This window comes from Aotus nancymaae, unplaced genomic scaffold (assembly GCF_030222135.1).
Source record: "Aotus nancymaae isolate 86718 unplaced genomic scaffold, 86718_ANA_hifiasm-v0.15.2.pri h1tg000057l, whole genome shotgun sequence".
NCBI lineage: Eukaryota > Metazoa > Chordata > Mammalia > Primates > Aotidae > Aotus > Aotus nancymaae.
Window position 1 is genome coordinate 35,320,313 of NW_026988471.1, and position 12,378 is coordinate 35,332,690.

The window sequence follows — 12,378 nt, forward strand, 5'->3', positions numbered from 1 at the left end:
TGGAAATTAAAATATAGCACAGTCTATTTTTTGCTTGTCCAAATAAGGCCATATGTTGGGTTACAAATGTGTAGCAACTGACCATTTGTGAACCTAGGTCTTTAACGTAAACATCAGAAATTTTTCAATGATGAATATTATTGTATTTTGATTTTTCTCTGATTATTTAAATTATCTTTAGATATTTAGATATTTTATCTATTTATCTTTAGATATTTTAAATAAAACCAGAATATAGGTAAAATGAATGTAAAAGACATTCATATCCAGCCTTAATATATCACTTTCAAGATTTTATGACTTTTTCACAACTATACAGAAATACATACCTTATATGAATGGTTTTCTTTACATGTTAGATCCACCAGTTACATTAATGGTTAAACAGGTGTAGAAATAAATGTTGTGGAAGTAGATTAATAGAGAAGAAATGGTTATTCTTGCTTATAAAAGCTGGAGGTTTTGCTGCTTGTTCTCCAAGTCCAGCATGTCTTTGCTTGTACCAGTAATGCCTTGCACTTTGTACTTGATTTTGGTGAGAATGCCGTGCTGAACAAAGTTTTACAAATAAAATTGAAGGTTGGTCTTATACTTTGCTAGATGACCAAACTGATTAGTGCCTTAAATATTCAGAACTGTTGAGAGCTAATTTTGAAACACATGATTAGAAATTCCTCTGCCCCTGAGTTTACAGAGTTCAGCTGTTAAGTACTTCCCTGTTGAGGTGGCGTGCAAGGGGGTTAGTTGCTCTTTATTTCCTCTGCCGTCTACTTCCCATACCTAAAAGGGTATTATTGCTGGGAGTCTCATAATTTTCCTAAGACAATAATTGCATCTAATAGATCAGACTTGGGCCTGCTAATTTTCATCTAATCAACAGAGGCAGGAAAACATAGTCTGGAATGCTAACTATGTGAATGAAAAATATTTAGTCATTCTTGAAATGATAGGAATGTTTTTCCAACAAGCTTAAATAAACACAATCTCTTTTGAGACTGTGCTAAACTTTTTTTGGATGAGACAACTCTTAGGCAACCAAACAGAAGTTAATGAAGGTTATTAAGAGACATGCCCTTCAGAAAAGGCTTGCAGACTTTTAAAAAGAAAAGATTCCGTCTTCTATATGCTATAACCATTGATAAACAGCAGAATTGGTTTCCTTTTAGCTTTTGTCTACGCAGGAGAATTTAGTATTTTAATTAGTAATCATATTGCCCAGTGTTCAAAAGATGTCATTTTACCTAACATGGCTATGTTAGACCATCTTATTTTTAAATCCTCATCTTCATCTCCTTCTACTGTTTGCCCCAGTTCCAAGAAATTGATTAGACTCAACACCCCTGTATTTAAAGCACCTGGTTGCACTTTTCCTATGAAGCATGTTTGCTTATTTCCCCCAATGCAAGATCCCATCAGATAGTAAAATTATTTTTAAACATGCTAAAACGTACATATTTAAGTGAAGTGTTTTTCCTTTCAGAAGTTATATGGGGAAAATATACACTTACTCCAGGAATGTAGTCATTCAGAATATTTTTGGTGCCTCTCTTTTGAAATTGATTTTAGAGATCATAGCACATCTTTTGAATATCCTCAGCTTTGTAAACCCTTGACTTTGAACATTTATTAGACTCCAGAAAATAACCAAAGTCATTTATGTTGAAGTCTGGTATAAAGAAAAAAAAAAGGTGGCCAGTCTAGCTGAGTGAAACTCTTTAGAGGAAGCAAAAAGTGACAGTAAAATAAAGGCACTTTGTCTTCTATGACATAGTAATTTGCTCTGAAAGCAACTATGAAGAGGTTTCAAATAGAATTTTAACATGAACAGCATTTTGGCATAAGAATATAGCCTCTAAAAGTGAGTACTTTTATCAATAACACTTATTTGTAAGTATAACTCCTGGTGTGTTTATAAAAAAAAAATCAATTCACCTGCTACATTTATGACTTCTAGGGACTGGAAGCATACATTAAAATGGTCATATACTGTATTACAGCATTTTTCTGACATTGCAGGTGCTCTAGTCCAACATATTTTCAAATAAATTAGACTAAAATAATTTGCCTATAGAAACAGCTTAAAATAGGTGGTGATTCTAATATAATTTATTTTTAGTATTTTAGTTATCGAATTCCACTTCTAATTATATCAGACTGTTTCCTAGTATAGTCTTAAGTGTATCAAAACCAAAATGATTTCATATTGCTTAATATATGAGGGTTAGCATTGAAGATGTGAAAAATCCAGTGAGTCACTGTTAAAGCCCCTGTTAGAACTATTTTCTGTGTTACAGCTATCTGATTATTGAAGATACAGTGTCACACAAGCATATAAAATGTCTGTTGCAATGCTGTTTTAAAGTTGTAGGACAAATTGAAAGAAGGGAACTATCCGTTAAAGAACATTTCTTGTCTATGTGTGGGTCTCCCCATCACAGGTGGCTGATGAGGTGGCAGGAGCAGCATCATACCCACCTATCAGCGTCTTAATTTGAGACTCCCAAATAATTCCCTGCATCAGCTCCCAGAGTGCAAATTGGGAAATCTGTTTCCAGGGGACTCAGCAGTGCCAGATCTTGGTCCAGGAATCATACCATCAATTTCATCTAAATTTGGCGTGGGATGGGCAATACTGGACATTTAACATGTTTTTGAAATTTGCCAGAAAACATGCATTTTGTTTTATAATATTTTGAGTTTAAGTTGATTAGCAGTTGAACCAAATTTTATTTACCATTTATATCTACAGAATACCTCTTTACACCTCAGTGGAGTTTAACTTTCGCATCTGAGAGATTAGCTGGATGTATCCGGTTTGTTTGAAACACAGCCCAGTTCAGGTATATGGACCATTTGAGATCACAGAATTTAATGGTAGCTGCCAATAAACAGGTGCAATCCAAGGCTCTGGCTCTTACTTTGCAGCAGCATAGTAAAACACAGCTAAGAATCCTCAAGATCCTAAGGACAAATACTTGATCCTTGTGGACCCTGCGAATCTTGTAGCTTTCACATTGGCTGCTGGAGCAGTTGATTTGCAAGCCACTACCCGACCAGCACCAGAACTCAAAGCATGCATTCTGTGTGCTTACCTCATCCCTGCCTGCAGCTTACTTACTCTTTTCTAGCTAAAATTTACCTGGATCCCCATTTCCTTAATTTAAAAAAGTATTCATTTATGATATAATTTGAAACTGTCTTGGATCTGTTTTGTAATCTAATGTGATATATTTATATGCCTCTTCATGTATATTCAGTACCTACTATTTGCCTGTGCCTTACACGATGGTTGAACTTCCTTAGTTTGCCTATCATTAGAAAGACAGGAGATCATGTTCTTTCTCACTTTAATTGGACAGCTATTGCCCTGCGCGGCAGCTCACTTTTAAACAATTCAGGGAGTCTCTATTTGTTAGGGAAGCCGTAATATGTTTGGAGATAATAAGCTATCCACTTGGGATGGCCTCGGGCCTTGCATACTGAGAGGGTCAGCAAGCTCAGATCTTTCCAAAGCCATAAATCTCTCATCCTTTCTGGGAATCAAGTTTTTAAAAGATTCCATGGAGATTTTATGTCAGACGAATTCCACAGGGGGTGCTCCACAGTCCTGTGACAGAGATGCTAAGAACACGACTCATTCCATGAGAGGCCCCTACCCTTACTGTTATAAAGTAGTGGTTGAACTTTTGTCTTATTGTTGACATATGTTTGAGATCCCTGACTTCCTAACACTGAGATTTGCTCATTAAAGACAGTTTTTAGAGGTAGATCTTCTGTATCTTTCAACTTGAGAATGGCAGAAACACTGGCAAAGATAAAAAGTAGTATAAATGATACTCTGATGAATTTGCCCTTGTCCCTAAAGATCTAGCAACACCCCCATCATGAGAGAGGAAGAACAGGGTCAGCCAGGCACACAGAATCATTATTTCAACCCATATTGGATTAGCTGATTACTAAGAGATTTCTGTTCTCTTGGAGACATCATAGACATAGTCAAAGTGTAGAACAATGATAACAGACTGCTACTCAGCAAATGTGAAAGGCACCACTGGCTGGTCACTAACAAGCTCCAGAGCTTACCAGACCATATGAAAAGACAGCACAGGCCCAACCACATCTCAGATGCTTTTCATGTTATCAGTGGAGATAGAAAATGCTGCTTAAGTTACAATAGGCAGAGTTCAGAATGCCAAACCAATTGTCATACCATTTATCAGCTGAGCATTTGAGGCCTGTGAAAGGGCTAATAATTCATTAATTAGCCCTTACCTGAGACCAGTTATAGCTCTGAGCAGACAGGATCTGCATGACATCAATAATTACAACAAGTAATGTTTATGTCACCCCCCTACAGTGTAGAGAATAGTCTTTTCTTGACAATCTTGTTTGAGCCATATAGGAATATTGTGAAGTAGAAATAATGAGTATTCCCATTTTCTAGAAGCCCAGAGAGGTCCATCATAGCATATTGGATAATGAGAGAGCAGGGACTCAAGCTAGGTTTTCTGCTACAAATTCATGACCTTGGCATTACTTCCCGGCAGACTGCCATCGTGAGAAGACAGGGGATTAGGAAATAAGATGAGGAATATCAAAGGGCTTGATCATTGTGACTTAAATTCAAAAGCCACTGTCACTCCTGGCTCCATCCCCATTACTGAGACCCAGTTACTGTTATTCTGACCTCTGTGGCCTAGCCTTTGATCCCAAGTTCTTCTCATGAGCCTCTAAGTGGAATTTTGACATTGCTGTTTGACTTCTGGGAGAGCTGGATCTGTTTTCTGCTTCCACTTGTTCTTTCCTGCATCCTCCCACCTAGGGACGTTACTCAACCCAAGAGCCCAGCCCACTCTCCCATCCTCTCAGGCTTGACCTCTGCCCATTCTTGTTCACATCCATCCAGATTCGAGGCCCCAGGCCCTAACTTTGGCACTTAAGTCCCCACTGAGTAAATGAGCTGCTCAGCCTCCATCAGTCTGCCAGGCACCAGGATACCATCACCAGCACTTGTGCATTCTGGTCTGCACGCTTCCTTTTCTTTCTCTGATTCTTGTCAGTCTGTAATTAATCTAGTTGTCAGCTTGCTGAGCAGTCGGCAAAAGTGCTTGTACTTCATGAAGTAGAAGCTGAGCGCCTGAGGTGAATAAGTGCCTAGCTGTTTTCAGGATTATTTTAATAACACTTTTTCGTTTGGCATCATCAAGGAGTAGGGTAGTTCCAAAAGTGAATTCTCCAGATAATTAAAATTTGGGATGTCAGAATTTTGATGGGAGGCCTTCTATAATGTTTTGTGTACTTTTGTACCTTCTTAACGCAAATATATAGATCATATTTTAACCCATCTCAGAAAACTGAGTGTCATTACTGAGTAATCTCATTTTGGATGGCTTGGATTTGGGGATTTGCACTCCATTTTCACTGTTATTAAGTGTGTCAGGTTTACAGTAGCCTTCAGATCTGGCTCTATGCTTCAGTGGAGCTCATTTATTGTGTACCTTCTATGTGCAGAAGACTGCCCCAGTGACGTGGACCCTAAGGAACTTACTGTCTAATCCTCTAAAAGTTAGAAAATTAGAGATGCAGCCTCTTAGGGACAATTTTGAGTGGGAACTCTTCGTTGCCAAATAATGTACACTAACTTTAGGTGCTTAGATGTCTTTTTTTCCTCCCTTTTTGTTCATTCATTGAGCAATTCTGTAGACCAAACTGTACTAGGTGCTGAGGTTATAAACCGAATGAAGTACTGTCCCTGACGTGCAGACCCTTCGTCCCTGGTTTTCAGTCATTTCTCAGAAGTCTAGGTTCAAATTACCAAAACTCTGACCCCCTGACCCACCCTCCAAGTTGCAAATAGCTACTAAAATGTACACACACACACACAACACACATACCTATTAATATAACACATTATTTCTAGTTAAAGGCTACCAAAATATAATTCCTGTGAACATTAGCAATAAAAAGAATAAGAATAAAATGTAAGACAAGTATAAAAGATCTAGATTCTTAGAATCCAGTGATAATTTTGTGAGCTGTCTCAAGCTGGATTCCTGGAAAAAGACACCCCACTCTATAAAAAAAAAATTTTTTTTTAATTTGTCTTTCGTGGTCTTTTAATAATCTCATAATCATACTACCGTATTTTCCTATTAAATATGAGATTGATAAAGGAAGAAAAATATTAATATGTCTAACAGCCAAGATTCTTCAGGAAAAGCATGCAAAATTAATACATAGGTCTAAAATAAATATATGATTGCTTCTCTTTCTGATCACAAAATAATACAAATCTTGGGATTATTTGCACACTATTCATTTTAAAATAAACTGCTGTGAGATAAGTCCTTCAGAAATTACAAGGATGTAGGTGTTGTTATGAGAAATGTACAAAGGAATAAAGGATAACCAAATGTGTAACAGCTAAAAGAATTTGAAAACTCCAACTGTAAGAGACTTTTTTCCATGACTTAATGAGACTTTCTTGAGTACACATTCATATGCCACAAAAATTCCCACTTCCAGATTAGGGAATTTTTATATCTTCAATTATTTTTTTCTTGTTGTCTGTGTTAGTAGAGTTTTCCCTCTAGCTTCATTTGGGAAAATTTCATCTTCACTGTACTTCTCTTCCCAAGATGCAGTTGTGTTGACAATTTGGTGATTTATGTGAAAGGTGTTCTGACCAGTTACAGGTCACATTTGAAAAGCATCTGTGATAACAGAATGACATATGAAAATACAGCAAAACAGAGCAGCTTTGATGCTGTCTTGGCCAGCCTTATCTCCAGTTTTATGGCTCCGGATAGGAGACCTGATATATTTAGCCATTGAACTGCCATGTAAAGTCAGTGACATTTTGGAATTTTCCTACTCATTGGATATTCACATTGCTTAGCCAAGTTCAGCCCTCTCCAACCCCCCAATCCCTACCCAAAATAAAGAAATAAAACTACCTTAAGAAAGAGTGCCTGAATTAAGTCTGAAAAGGAAGCGTAATTGTTCATTTTTGTCTCTCATAATCAAATAAGCAGGCTTGGGAATTTACAGAGAAGAGCTATGTAAAATATGCAAAGCATTATTAAAGCCCAAAAGAAGAGGAAATAAGAGAAAGAAGAGACAGATTGGTATTGTTAGCTTCATTTATCTTATTACTTCTACTTGAATTTTTTTTCACTTAATGAAGAAATGTAAGAATGTATCTGTCTTTAGAAAGTACTTTTTGTGTAACCCCAGCACTTTGGGAGGCTGAGGTAGGAATATTGCTTGAGGTTAGGAGTTTGAGACCAGCCTGGGCAATGTAGTGAGACCTAATCTCAAAAAAAAAAAAAAAAGAAAAGAAAAAGAAAAAAAACACTTTTCTAGAAATTTGCCTATAAAGAGCTTTTTCCAGAAAGACTTTTCTTAGTGTGTGGGTGTGTGTTCGTATGAATGCATAGGCATGAAGGGTGCTGGCAGACAGCTGCTCTCCATAGCCAGGCCTGTAGCTCACCAGAGGGGACAGCACGGTGAGGCGGCAGTCCTAGAGACAATCAGAATGTGAAAACAGAGTTAATTACCCCCCTCACAAGACAGTGCTACACACAGACCCAACAGGGATGGCTCTCTATGCCTTCCACAGTTGTACATTTACAGAGTCACCCACCCATACGCAAGAGCTACTAATTGGCTGCCAGCTTTCCCAGGGCTGCTAATCAGAAAGAGTGCTTCATGTAGTTCTTAATGGAGATAATTAACATTATTTATGAGAGAGAACCAGCTCATAGTAATCTAAGAACCTTGTAAGGATTAATTCAAAACCAGAAGTTCAGTGGAGTAATACAGATTAGACAGCAAGTTAAAAGCATCTATTGTCATTTAAGCTACATGTACCTGAAGTATAAAAACCAGTGATTATATTGTTTCAGAAGTGAATTTATATAATCACTATACATTTTAAAAATAACTGAAGGTCAAAATATGTTCATTTTATTGTTCTCCCAGAGTTGTTGAACTGTATGATGTGAGGATAAGACTGATCTAAAAACATTATACCAGCATCTTAAAAGGTTGAGTTTCAGCTTCTTACTTCCTTGGCCACTTTTTGGTGAATTTCTCATAAAATAAAATAACAAAAGGCAAGAAAGTAGAGAGCTTACATTTGCTTAAACATTTATATAACAGCCAAATAACCGAACATATATTTATGGTCTAGCACCATGGCCTTTGAGTTAGATTCATGATTTTCATTTTAACTTTATATTTTTCATCAAATTAAATGTGATCCCAGTAGCTTAATTTCCCCATTAAGTAGATAAAATTGCTCCTAGGAAATAGGTGACCATAAATATAAACTACTGATGGTGTTTTTCAATAACTTAGTGTCTGAAGCTCTCTATAATTTGTAAAAAATAACTAACATTTTCCTGGAAATACTTTTACTGACAAGGCATCTGTTAGGCTTTTTAGGATATGAAAGAAATAACCCTACATTTTAAATAAATGTAAAATAAAGAATCAGTATGTGTTTGTTTATGTTATTGTATGTTGTAAGATATGTTCTTTCAAAATGTTATCTAAGACTTCGAATCAGAATTGGTGGCTGAGTATCTGCACTCCTAACACAATCCCAAGGGTTCTTTTAAAAGTAGCTCTTCTGGACAGTGTAAGGTGCTTGGAGAGTCTCTAAAAATTGTTCAAGAAAATAGCAGGTTGAGGAGATTAATGGTTCCCACTCAGATGCTGAGTAGGAAACAGCAAACCATTAGACATAACAAACACCCATTTATGTTCTTTATTGCTTCTAGGCTCAAACTATTTCTAGGTTTCTTCTCCACAAGGAAGCTGTTCGAGGGTTTCCTTTAGAAATAGTTGTAGCCAAAGACAGTGAATTCCTGCTGTTTCAAGCCTTCTTCCTTTGGAGGACATTAAGGTATTTCTTTAATTCCTTAGCTCATTCAAAACAAAATGAGATAGAATTTCAGGGTGATCCCATAAACAGTACTTCACTGAATTTCCCCTCTCCCAAACCCCACCTTTAGCAAGCATTTCCTCATTCTCCTAAGTGAGGAGATCTAAAACCATTTCTCTCCTCTGAAAGAGGCCTACTAACACATCTTTCCACAGCCAGTTTAAGGGACACAGTTTTCTTTGCTCCAAGCAACAAGTATCATGTACAGGGATGCATCAGTGCCTCCAGAAATCTTAGCAGGACCTCTGTTCAACCAAACTCTGTTTACCAAACACACTAAAGATAGGGGACCACCGTCATCCTTCTAGAAAGGCATGTGCAGGGATGCATCAGTGCCTCCAGAAATCTTAGCAGGACCTCTGTTCAACTGAACTCTGTTTACCAAACACACCAAAGATGGGGGACCACCATCATCCTTCTAGAAAGGCATGTACTCTCTGACACACAATTTCAGTGCCATACCCCATGTAATATAGGAGCACAGAAATGTAGGATTTAAATGAGAATCTTCTAGTCTGCAGACCCAAGACCTGACAGATATTTTCCATATTCAAAGCACTGTTGCATAGACTAAAGTATGGGATAACAACCATTCCTGATGAACAAATTTTAGGATGCTCTAACTTTTAGACAAGCAGAATGTACATTTCACATACTTTGCCAACACTCCCACAAGCTTTTTTATTTTTTTGGTTGAGAAACAGTCATAGTGAGATATCATGATTCCAGATTGTTTAAAATCACCCCTTCTCCTACCAAGAACACTCTTGGCTAAAAGCTATGTTAAGAACCTGACCAGCTCTTGGTCATTATTCTTTAAGAACTATAAATATAATATTGATTCGAAATGCTTTAATTCAGGATGGTGTCAGATACTTCTCACTTTGGAGTTAATTATTTAGCATAAGAAATTGAATCTCAGTTGTCTCATGACACTTCTTTCTCAAAAAATTTCCCTGACATTAGTAATAGGAGCAATTCTGAGATTATATATTAATATATTGGACTGGAAGCAAACTCTCAGGCATCTTTAACAGTAATATGAGATTTTTTTCTAGATAATTTATTAATAGGTAGATAGTCTGTGTACTTACAGGTCATGTTTTTGTTGTAATGTTGTTCTCACAGAAATCTAACTCTCTAGATACAGCCTCACATGATAGGAAACCAAGCACTCAAATGTTGGGAGAATGACGAAAGGCATAGAATATAATGTATGACTTCAGTAGAAACGTCAGGAGACAACTAGTTGCCTACAAATGTGTTTATTACAACTCAGCGGTTACTCCAATGACATAGGATATTACCATTAAGGACTCAAGAAACATGCGTTGCCACCCAGAAAAAACCTTTAAAATTTGTTCCAGTTTGTATCTGAGTAGGAAAATGAGTTGTATTTTTTAAATGCAATAAAATGAGATGCCAAGCGTTTAAATGTCTTTTTAAGAAAACCTAGACTTCTAGCTATGTTTAACATATTGCAGTGACTATTGTGTTCAGCCTAATCTATCAAGCAGAAATTGAATAGTTCCAAAGTAAATTAAAAGTTGTCATGAATAAAAGATTTTGTTGGATTTTTTCTGTGTTTAATGTTAAATATTGAGGGGTGTAAAAATTTGAAATGACTATCCTTCCCAGTTTCTTTCATCTAATATAGGTCATAAGTGAGTGGGAAAATACTAATTTTAGAGGTACAAAGTGATTTTTTGCTTTTTGCATGCTATAGCATTGAGGCTTGGAAGGTATCCCACAGGACTTGTTTTACCTGAAATATTTAACACACATATTGTAGGACCAGGACATACTGAACAGCCCTTTTATGCATTTGTATCTGTTCAAGTGAACAAAACCTGTTATGCTGAATATTTTAGGAAAACTTATTGAACATATTTCCTCTCCTGAAGAAATGTACGTTAGATGTACATCTGTGACTGTCTACCTAACTGTTAAAGCCGTTTGAATAGATTGGCTTCTGTGACTGATATGGGGCTGCCCAAGTCAGTGTTGTGGTTCTGATCCTCAGACAACCCAGTCTATTTGTTCCTTTAATCATAATATATACACACACAAAAAAAAACACAGCACATATATCACTATTGAGAGCAAATATCATTTAGAAGTAGAAGGTCATCTTTCTAAAAGTTGGACAGTGGATTCTCTAAGCAAATCCCTAAAATCCACTGCTGTTAAAATTCCGTACAACTCTATGATGATTATGCATTTTTCAACATATGATTTTCCATAGTATATTTTCTGAAGGCAAAATTTTCTCATAAATTTCACATCTTAAATGTCAGTAAAGAATAGAAGATTTTGGTATGTGTAGATGTGCTTAAGACATTTCTTTACCTATAAGCTGTCTGTAAAAGCAGTGCGCACAGAGTTCAGAATTCATCCCTCATCTTTGCCCTAATCACTCTAGAACATACAAGTCCTTCCTCACTGGGATAGCCTGTGGTAGGTTTACTTAAACCCGATACATGTCTTACTCTCTCTTACATTCGTGGTTAGCATAATTGTGACAAAACATTGGCAGTCTTGAGCTGAAGACTGGAACTGAATCATTGTTTTGGATAGCTAGTAAAAGTAAGTGATAAAAGAAAGACTAATAAGTTTGAAAACTAAAGATGTTTGTAGTAAATTTTAAGGCAGTGGAGGGGAGCAGCAGTACTGTATCTAATTCAGGTATCTTAAAACAACTAAACTTCAGTTACTTTTTGATGTTTACAGTTACCTGTCAGAAAGAATACCTTGGTTATTGAAGGAAATTAGAAACTATAGCAGTGAAAAGTTTATATAAAAATTTCAGTAAGATGCTGTTCAAACCGTATGTTGTAATAAAAATAGAGAATGTGCTATATTCACTTCATACATATTTTTACTGGGAAAATGCTGATCTAAGCATCTCTTTAATAAGTCATTGCCTGCTACCTGTGAAGAACTGAATCACTGTTCCCTTTTAGAAGATGGATAAAAATTTAGAACTCTTGATCTTAGCGGTGGCAGCTAAAACACTTATTTTGATCTCTTTCCTGGTAACAGGAGATGAAACTTGAGAAGACAGTGTGGACTAATGGATAGAGTGTTGGACAGGAGATTAGGAACCTCTGTTCTGTTCTATTCCCAGCCTGCTACTGGGTTGCTATGTAAACTTAGATAAGCCAGTTACCCTCTCTGCACCTCATATTTTCCATCTGTGAAAATGTAGATAGAGATTTTCTGTACTTAGCTCTTTCATAAAGATATTGTGAGCAACAGCTTACTTTGAAGATGTTAGTGTGTTTTGGTTGAGAAGATGTTCCATAAATATGTCAGTGTTTCTGTTCCCTTTGGCAACACCATCCTCACAACCTAGCATTATGTAAACTGTCTCTTATTGATACATTAAGAAACAGGTACTGTTAACACAGATTTTGTGTTACACAGAA

General features: G+C 36.5%; 1 protein-coding gene across 1 annotated transcript in view; it reads left to right on the forward strand.

Moving 5' to 3' along the window:
- CRIM1 (cysteine rich transmembrane BMP regulator 1) overlaps window positions 1-12,378 on the forward strand; it is a 193,560-nt gene that overhangs the window by 134,302 nt on the left and 46,880 nt on the right. The gene's annotated exons all lie outside the window — the stretch shown is intronic.